Here is a 10361-nt window from a genome sequence, read left to right on the forward strand (position 1 = left end):
CAAATACTTATTTCCCTCATTAAAATGCAAATCAATTTATAAAATTTTTGACATGCGTTTTTCTGGATTGTTTTGTTGTTATTCTGTCTCTCACTGTTCAAATAAACCTACCATTACAATTATAGACTGATAATTTCTTTGTCAGTGGGCAAACATACAAAATCAGCAGGGGATCAAATACTTTTTCCCTCACTGTAAGCTTGGCACATCTAGCCACTGGGATGTTTGCCCATTCTTCAAGGCAAAACTGCTCCAGCTCCTTCAAATTGGATGGGTTCTGCTGGTTTACAGCAATCTTTAAGTCATACCACAGATTCCCAATTGGATTGAGGTCTGGGCTTTGACTGGGCCATTCCAAGACATGTTTCCCCTTAAACCACTCAAGTGTTGGTTTAGCAGTATGCTTAGGGTCATTGTCTTGCTGGAAGGTGAACCTCTGTCCCAGTCTCAAATCTCTGGAAGACAAACAGGTTTCCCTCACGAATTTCCCTGTATTTAGCGCCATCCAGCATTCCTTCAATTCTGACCAGTTTCCCAGTCCCTGCCGATGTAAAAAATCCCCACAGCATGATGCTGCCACCACCATGCTTCACTGTGGGGATGGTGTTCTCGGGGTGAGAGAGGTTTTGGGTTTGCGCCAGACATAGCGTTTTCCTTGATGGCCAAAAAGCTCAATTTTAGTCTCAACTGACCAGAGTACCTTCTTCCATATGTTTGGAGAGTCTCCCACATGACTTTTGGCGAACACCAAACTTGTCTGCTTATTTTTTTCTTTAATCAATGGCTTTTTTCTAGCCCTCTTTCGTAAAGCCCTGCTCTGTGGAATGTACGGCTTAAAGTGGTCCTATGGACAGAGACTCCAATCTCTGCTGTGGAGCTTTGCAGCTCCTTCAGGGTTATCTTTGGTCTCTTTGTTGCCTCTCTGATTAATGCCCTCCTTGCCTGGTCCATGAGTTTTGGTGGGCGGCCCTCTCTTGGCAGGTTTGTTGTGGTGCCATATTCGTTCCATTTTTTAATAATGGATTTAATGGTGCTCTGTGGGATGTTCAAAGTTTCGGATATTTTTTTATAACCCAAGCCTGATCTGTACTTCTCCACAACTTTGTCCCTGGCCTGTTTGGAGAGCTCCTTGGTCTTCATGGTGCCGCTTGCTTGGTGGTGCCCCTTGCTTAGTGGTGTTGCAGACTCTGGGGCCTTTCAGAGCAGGTGTATATATACTGAGATCATGTGACAGATCATGTGACATTTAGATTGCACACAGATGGACTTTATTTAACTAATTATGTGACTTCTGAAGGTAATTGGTTGCACCAGATCTTATTTAGGGGCTTCATAGCAAAGGGGGTGAAATCATATGCACACACCACTTTTCTGTTATTTATTTTTTATTATTTTTTTAAACAAGTTATTTTTTTAAATTTCACTTCACCAATTTGGACTATTTTGTGTATGTCCATTACATGAAATCCAAATGAAAATCAATTTAAATTACAGGTTGTAATGCAACAAAATAGGAAAACGCCAAGGGGGATGAATAATTTTGCAAGGCACTGAATATGGCCAATACACCACGACTAAGGGCTATGTCCTGGCACTCCGCGTTGCGTCGTGCGTAAGAACAGCCCTTAGCGGTGGTATATTGGCCATATACCACACCTCCTCCGGCCTTATTTGCTCAAATAATGCAAACTCTAGAATGCCCTTCAAGCCAATCAGAAACAAGTTTTCAACAATGCCATGGTATAATACTGTATGTGACATATGCAATAATTCCCTCTACTTGTCATTTTCTAGACGTGCAATGGTAGGCTACAATTTTTTTTAAAGTATAGCAGTGCACTGCCCGAAGATACCCCTTCTAAAGTTGACCCCACTCTGGAAATGTACAGTATACAACTGAACAATACAGTATAGTACATTATAGTACAGTATAAAATGAATCAATACATCTATGAGCAAAATCAGTTCATATCAGTGTGTGTGCATGCATTTGGTAAAATACTGTATTTATTTTTTACTATGCCTTCAGAAAGTATTCATACCCCTTGACTTATTCCAACATTTGTTGTGTTACAGCCTGAATTCAAAATGGAGAAAAAATTTAATAAGAAATCCCATCTACACACAATACCCCATAATGACGAAGTGAAAACATGTTTTTAGATATTTTGGCAAATGTATTGAAAATGAAATACAGAAATATTGAATTGACATAAGTATTCAATACATGTTAGAATCATCTTTAGCAGCTGTGAGTCTTTCTGGGTAAGTCTCTAAGAGCTTTTCACACCTGGATTGTACAATATTTGCACATTATTCTTTTGAAAATTCTTCAAGCTCTTTCAAGTTGGTTGTTGATCATTGCTAGACAGCCATTTTCAAGTCTTGCCATAGATTTTCAAGCCTATTTAAGTCAACTGTAGCAAGGCCACTCAAGAACATTCAATATCGTCTTGGTAAGCAACTCCAGTGTATATTTGACCTTGTGTTTTAGGTTATTGTCCTGCTGAAAGGTGAATGTCTCCCAGTGTCTGTTGGAAAGCAAACAAAACCAGGTTTCCTCTAGGATTTTCCCTGTGCTTAGCGCTATTCCGTTTCTTTTAACCCCCAAAAAACTCCCTTGCCGATGACAAGCATACCCATAACATGATGCAGCCACCCTCATGCTTGAAAATATGAAGAGTGGTACTCAGTGATGTGTTGTGTTGGATTTGCCCCAAACATAATGCTTCGTATTCAGGACATGAAGTTCATTTCTTTGCCACATTTTTTGCAGTTTTACTTTAGTGCCTTGTTGCAAACAGGATGCATGTTTTGGAATATTTGTATTCTGTACAAGCTTCCTTCTTTTCACTTTGTCATTTAGGTTAGCATTGTGGAGTACCTATATCGGTTTCTCCTATCACAGCCATTAAACTCTGTAACTGTTTTAAATCCACCATTGGCCTCATGGTGAAATCCCTGAGCGGTTTCCTTCCTCTCCAGCGACAGTTAGGAAGGACGCCTGTATCTTTGTAGTGACTGGGTGTATTGATACACCATCAAAAGTGTAATTAATAACTTCACCATGCTCAAAGGGCTATTCAATGTCTGTTTTATTTTTACCCATCTACCAATAGGTGCCCTTCTTTGTGAGGCATTTGAAAACCTCCCTGGTCTTTGTGGTTGAATCTGTGTTTGAAATGCACTGCTCGACTGAAGGAATTTACTGATAATTGCATGTGTGGGGTACAGATATTATTATGTTATTATTGCGCACAGAGTGAGTCCATGCAACTTATTATGTGACTTGTTAAGCACATTTTTTTACTCCTGACCTGAGTTTATTTAGGCTTGCAATAACAAAGGGGTTGAATACTTATTCAATCAAGACATTTCAGCTTTTCATTTTTAAATAATTTGTAAAAATGTCTAAAAACATAATTCCACTTTGACATTATGGGGTATTGTGTGTATGCCAGTGACACCAAATCTAAATGTAATCTATTTTAAATTCAGGCTGTAACACAACAAAATGTGGAAAAAGTAAAGGGGTGTGAATACTTTCTGAAGACACTGTACAATACATTGCAATACATGCAGTTTGTTTTCTGCTCTTTACCTCTCTCGTTAGTCCACGTTTCTTGTTACAGTTTTTCTCAATTGCTAAAACACTCAAACCCATTGGCTGAACAAAGTTCTCAGTTGCCTGGACTCATTTAGCTAATTATGCAGCCTGTTGTCAATACCTTAAACCATTTCACATGGTAAAACACAATTTGCAGATCTCACTTAGACTTTTCAGTAAAACTCTAAACACATTCTCATTCTCAAAACACATTCTGCACTCTAATGCACATGTCATCCATACTGGTAAACACAAGTGGCAACAATCAAATACAAATAGACAACACATGTCATTGATTGAACACAACCACTCAAAATTGATTTAACCTGTTTCAAATGATGCGACACAACCAATATAAGCCAGTTCAGAGAGCAAACAGGTTGTTGAAGGTGGGAAGGAGAAAGTCTGAGAATGGATAGAAGAAACAATGTGAGAGGATGAGGACGAGTGCGTATGCGAGGTGGGCGACGAGGAGGAAGAGGAGGAGGAGGGCAAGAAAGAGGAAGAGGAAGACAAAGAGTGGAAATATCTGATGAAATTCGAGCAACAGTCATAGACCATGTTCTTGTCCATGGACTGACAATGAGGGAACCAGGACTGCAACCCAATTTGAGTCGATTTTCTGTGTCCACCATAGTAAGGACATTCAGAGAAGAGAACAGGTACAGTATACTACTGTATTTTTGTAATTGCAAATTTACTGTTCTACACTATATGCAGCTGTTTCAATAGACATTTGTAAAGTTAATCACTGTATGTATTGTACTGCATGAATATGTTTTGTAACTGCACAACTACTTTTTGTAGAATTGCAAGGCTGCCACATGCAGGTGGAAGGACAGCTATATTCACTCGGGAGCAAGAGGCCGTTATAGTTGGCATGGTCCTTCAAGATAATGCAATACGACTCGGAGAAATCCAGGAACGAGTGATACAAGACAACACACACTTCCAGGGAATCGAGCATTTCCACTATTGACCGTGTCCTCCAACGTAACAGGATGCGAATGGAACAAGTATACAGAGTACCTTTTGAGCGCAACTCACCAAGGGTGAAAGAACTGCGAGCTCAGTATGTGCAAGTAAGTGTACATTCAGAAACATTTACTGTAATCCAGATTGTCTACAGTACTAACACATACTATGTGAATGACATTACTCTTCAGTACATACAATGTATGTGAATCAGAAGTGCATACAGTAGGCCTAATTGTACTCTACAGTATAGCACTGTCTCTGTAAGACTTACAAAATCCTACATACAGTATATTGTATTTCTACACAGACAATATTTGACTTGGAATCCTTGGACAGACCCCATGAGTTCATCTTTGTCGATGAAGCAGGCTTCAATCTAACAAAGAGGAGAAGGAGAGGCCGAAACATGATTGGACAGCGGGCAATTGTTGAAGTCCCTGGTCAACGAGGTGGCAATGTCACAATCTGTGCTGCTATCAGCAACCATGGTGTTCTACATCACCATGTTACACTCGGGCCATATAACACCCAGCACCTTCTAAGATTTATTGCCAATCTAAGAGATATTTTATTTGAGTAGCAGGTTCAAGAGCAGCAGGGTCAAGCGCTAAATGAGAATCCCATTCCCACCTATGTGATAGTGTGGGACAATGTCAGTTTCCACCGAGCTGCTCCGGTAAGGGAATGGTTTAACATCAATGGGCAGTTTATGAACTTGTACCTACCTCCATACGCGCCTTTCCTGAATCCGATTGAGGAGTTTTTCTCCTCTTGGAGATGGAAAGTGTATGATAGACAACCCTACACCAGAGTAAATCTGCTGCAAGCCATGGATTTAGCCTGTCATGTCAAGGACACTGAGAGGGGTGGTAGGTCCGGACCCAGGGGCCAGTCCATGTCTGCTCCAAGTCAGAAGACTCAGAAACCAGAGACAGTTCGCATCATCACAAAGGACCTTATCCGAGACCTGAAGCAAGTATCAGTCAATACCTCAATTTCTCATTCGGTTACAATGTGATCATCAAGTCTAATGCTTTGCGAACATACCAGTACTACACTTAGCATTGTTTATTACGGTTTACTTATTATAAAAGAGAATGCCATCCAGTTCCATAAACCTACATTGCACCAATAAACATATCCCACAATCACATTTTACAAGTGGTGGTGAATTACAAAAAAACAAAACAAAGCTGTCATTTTGCCAGGATCCCAAGAAAGGATCCGTCTGGGCTGTCTGTCATCCTCCGCCCAACTGAGATCGAGCGGATCAGAAGAGCTTCTCGGGTTTCAACCAAGGAGGAGCTGGAGGCCACGCTGGAAGCCCAGAGGAGGGAGAGAGAAGCAGCTATGGTGAGAAAGGACGAATGCACCTGATGAATTTGTAAGCAACCTTTCAACATGAAATCTGGGTGACTAACTGGCAGTACAGGGTCCCAGCTACAGCACTACACCCTTGTGGAGATGTAACAGCAATAAACCAAACTAACCTCTGCACTGTTCTAATGTTGCTGTTTTTTCTGACAAGGATGCTGCTGAGGATCGGAAGGCCCATATCCGCCAGGCTGACTGACCTTTCTCGTCAGAAGAACCAGGACCTAAGTGAGCTGGAGGCCGAGGCCAAGGAAAGAGCTCAGTACCTGCTGGAGAGGGCCAACGCCATGAGGATGGAGCAGAAGGACGAGGTCAAGAAACTCAATGAGGTACAGCAAGAGAATCAACCGGTCACTCTCTCATTGCTCACTCTTTCTCTTTACTTTGCTACTCTTTGTTATTTGTTTTATCTCAGCTTCAGTCCCAATATCACTGCAATATCACACATTTCCCAAGTTATTCTACCCATGCCCAGTCCAGACTCTTCCATCTCTGTGTCATTGTGGGTGTCGTGTATGGTACCTTATTGTTGTGGCCAGTTGATCCTGGGTGCCCAGTGCCACGCGGTGAGGGATGCCCAGATCATAGAGAGGCAGCAGATCCTGGCTGAGCTGCAGGAGGATGAGAGGCGACTGGATGCCATGATGGAGGTGGACCGCAGGAGAGCCCTGGAAGCCCAGGAGCAGGTCGACGAGCTGCGCAAACACCAGAGGATCCAGTGAGGGGCACACATGCTCACACACACATACACACCCACACAATGGTCCATTTAAAGTCAAATACACTACATCGCCTCAGCTGTCTTCCCTGTGTGTGTCTATAGGGGAAAGCAGCTGATTATAAACCAGATTGAGGAGCGTCTGGAGGACAGGATGCTGCAGAATGAGATGAAGGAGCAGGAGGGCCAGCAGATGCTGGAGAACCTGGAGAGGATGCAGATGGAGGAGCTGGAGGTATTATTAGTTAGAGACAAGTCTCCTTGTACAGTACAACATTCTTATAGCAAGGCTAATGTATTTCCACTTTGAATTTCAGTTAGAAATTCCTCATGAATTAGCCTGGTCCAAAATCTGTTTGTGCTCTTGCAACTCATGAATATCATTCATGAATTAATCAAATCAAATCAAATGTTATTGGTCACATGCGCCGAATACAACAGGTGCAGACATTACAGTGAAATGCTTACTTACAGCCCTTAACCAACAGTGCATTTATTTTAAACAAAAAAAGTAAAAATAAAACAACAACAACAAAAAAAAGTGTTGAGAAAAAAAAGAGCAGAAGTAAAATAAAGTGACAGTAGGGAGGCTATATATACAGGGGGGTACCGTTGCAGAGTCAGTGTGCGGGGGCACCGGCTAGTTGAGGTAGTTGAGGTAATATGTACATGTGGGTAGAGTTAAAGTGACTATGCATAAATACTTAACAGAGTAGCAGCAGCGTAAAAAGGATGGGTGGGGGGGCAGTGCAAATAGTCCGGGTAGCCATGATTAGCTGTTCAGGAGTCTTATGGCTTGGGGGTAGAAGCTGTTGAGAAGTCTTTTGGACCTAGACTTGGCACTCCGGTACCGCTTGCCGTGCGGTAGCAGAGAGAACAGTCTATGACTAGGGTGGCTGGAGTCTTTGACAATTTTGAGGGCCTTCCTCTGACACCGCCTGGTATAGAGGTCCTGGATGGCAGGAAGCTTTGCCCCAGTGATGTACTGGGCCGTACGCACTACCCTCTGTAGTGCCTTGCGGTCGGAGGCCAAGCAGTTGCCATACCAGGCGGTGATGCAACCAGTCAGGATGCTCTCGATGGTGCAGCTGTATAATTTTTTGAGGATCTGAAAAATCGTAATGCAGTTACTGTAGGCAGAACGAATAATAAACGTCAGAATGGTGTGTGTGTGTCCCAGGCTCTGGAGAGGAAGAAGGAGGAGCAGCAGCGTCTGCAGCAGGAGATCCTTCGTATCAATGATGAAAGCCTGCTGGCCAAGGAGCGCAAGAAAGAGGAGGAGAGACGGAGTACACCCACAAGAAAATGGTAAGAGGTACTCCATTATGAACTTCTTAATTATTGGTCTTTGGCCTTCTTGTTTTGGTAAGAAAGCAGAAGGGCAAAACAGTTGTCTAAGGCTGTGTTTACACAGGCAGCCTAAGTCTGATCTTTTCCCACAAATTGGTCTTTTGACCAATCAGATCAGCTCTTTTGCCAATAATTGAGTAAAATATCAGAATTGGGCTGCCTGTGTTAAAGCAGCCAAATATACTTTTGTGTGACCCCTACAGGAGCGGGAGGCTGAGTACGAGGCTGAACAGAGACGCATCAAGAGAGAGAAGGAGAAGGAGGTGGCCAGACTGCGAGCCCTACAGGAGAGAGACAAAGACCACAAGGCAGAGCAGGTGAGCAGCACCAAAGTTCCATTTGTTTTACAGTGGCTCACACTGACCTGTTGTTGTCGTAATTGATCATAAAAGGAATGGAGGAATGGTTACAGTGGTTTTGTGTATGACTTTGTCAGGATGAGCTTCGAGCCAGGAGGAACCAGGAGGGAGCGGCGAGGGATTGGAGGAGAAAAGAGAAGGAGCACCTCAAGAAGAAGGTGGATGTTGAGGAGAGGTTGAAGGCAGCTCGCTTGGAGCAGGTCACACACAAGGAGCACCTCCTGTCCATCGAGGCTGGGCGAGAGAGGGCTGGGTTTGAGAGGGTGTTGAGGTGCACCATGACACAATGTAAATGTACCCAGTGAGCACACACTGGTTGAATCAACGTTGTTTCCACGTCATTTCAATGAAATTATGTTGAACCAACGTGGAATAGACATTGAATTGACGTCTGTGCCCAGTGGGTAGTTACTACTGTACTAACTTGATCACACACTTGTATTACAGTTGGGCGGTTTCATAAATCAAAGCATAACACTATGCTATGTCTTGGACAACCAGGTTTGAAAGTGTTAGCAAAGGCCTCTGTATTAGCAGTAGAGTTTTACAGTATTTTTTTCTCACCCCAGGACCCAGCAGGCATCCATCTGTAAGGAGAAGGACAAGGAGGAGAAACACAGGATCAAGATGTTGCGTCACGCGGACGGGGTGCGCCAGCAGGTAAGGGAGCGGGAGATGCAGGCCATCGCCCTGCGCAGGGAGGTCTACAAAGAGGGAGACCGGCTGGACAAGGAGGCCCGTCATCGTCGCATCCGCCTTGACGAGATCAAGGAGAAGAAGCTCAGGGAGCTCAAGTAAGTACAGGGACTGGGTAGGGACTAACTATTTACAGGGACTGGGTAGGGACTAACTCTATTTACAGGGACTGGGTGGGGACTAACTCTGTACAGGGACTGGGTAGGGACTAACTCTATTTACAGGGACTGGGTGGGGACTAGCTATGTACAGGGACTGGGTAGGGACAAACTATGTACAGGGACTGGGTAGGGACTAACTCTATTTACAGGGACTGGGTAGGGACTAACTCTATTTACAGGGACTGGGTGGGGACTAACTCTGTACAGGGACTGGGTAGGGACTAACTATTTACAGGGACTGGGTGGGGACTAACTATGTACAGGGACTGGGTAGGGACAAACTATGTACAGGGACTGGGTAGGGACTAACTATGTACAGGGACTGGGTAGGGACTAACTATGTACAGGGACTGGGTGCGGACTAACTATTTACAGGGACTGGGTGGGGACTAAGTCTATGAACAGGGACTGGGTAGGGACTAACTCTATGTACAGGGACTGGGTGGGGACTAACTATGTACAGGGACTGGGTAGGGACTAACTATGTACAGGGACTGGGTAGGGACTAACTATTTACAGGGACTAACTATGTACAGGGACAAGGTGGTATGTACAATTGAGGGGAACAGAGGATAGTCAGGATGGTCAGGTTTAGTTTTGTAATTAATGTTTGTTAATTTTACTTGTAGGGCTGCTGGACTTCCAGAGAAGTATTGCAATGAAGTGGAGAAAATGGTCCATGCTCTCCCTCACTAGCATGACTGACAGACTGCATCACAAACCCTGATACTAATGAAAGACTTCACAATGGAGATAAATTGGCACCACCATCACACTTTTTGACAGGGTAGAAAGAAGAAAATGAATTGTTACAGGGTAGAAATCTAGTGTAGCACATTTGTATTAGTGATCATTAGGTAATTTCTGAATAAAGAGGACTATACATTACATACTATGAATGTTTTTAATTTTACTGTAGGCATGACCTTGATTAAGTAGGTGCACATGAACTATTCAACTGATTGAAGAAAACATTCAAATTGATTGTTTATATATTGACTTAAATGTGATCATGTGAAAACATAAATTATTCTTTGTAGGATAAAATAATTGGACTGTGCCTAACAGCTTCCAGTCATACAGGACCCAAGATTTTATCTACAGGATATAATTTTTGA

General features: G+C 43.2%; 1 pseudogene across 1 annotated transcript; it reads left to right on the forward strand.

Moving 5' to 3' along the window:
* Nucleotides 1–5414: 5414 nt before the first annotated feature.
* On the forward strand, nt 5415–9939 carry LOC311101966 (cilia- and flagella-associated protein 45-like; annotated as a pseudogene). The gene is made up of 10 exons: nt 5415–5557; nt 5794–5938; nt 6114–6288; nt 6499–6677; nt 6783–6912; nt 7858–7985; nt 8231–8344; nt 8464–8657; nt 8956–9180; nt 9873–9939. The product of its transcript is annotated as a cilia- and flagella-associated protein 45-like (transcript).
* The last annotated feature ends 422 nt before the right edge of the window (nt 9940–10361 follow it).

Source organism: Coregonus lavaretus (genome assembly GCF_964263955.1).
Source record: "Coregonus lavaretus genome assembly, chromosome: 26".
Taxonomy (NCBI): domain Eukaryota; kingdom Metazoa; phylum Chordata; class Actinopteri; order Salmoniformes; family Salmonidae; genus Coregonus; species Coregonus lavaretus.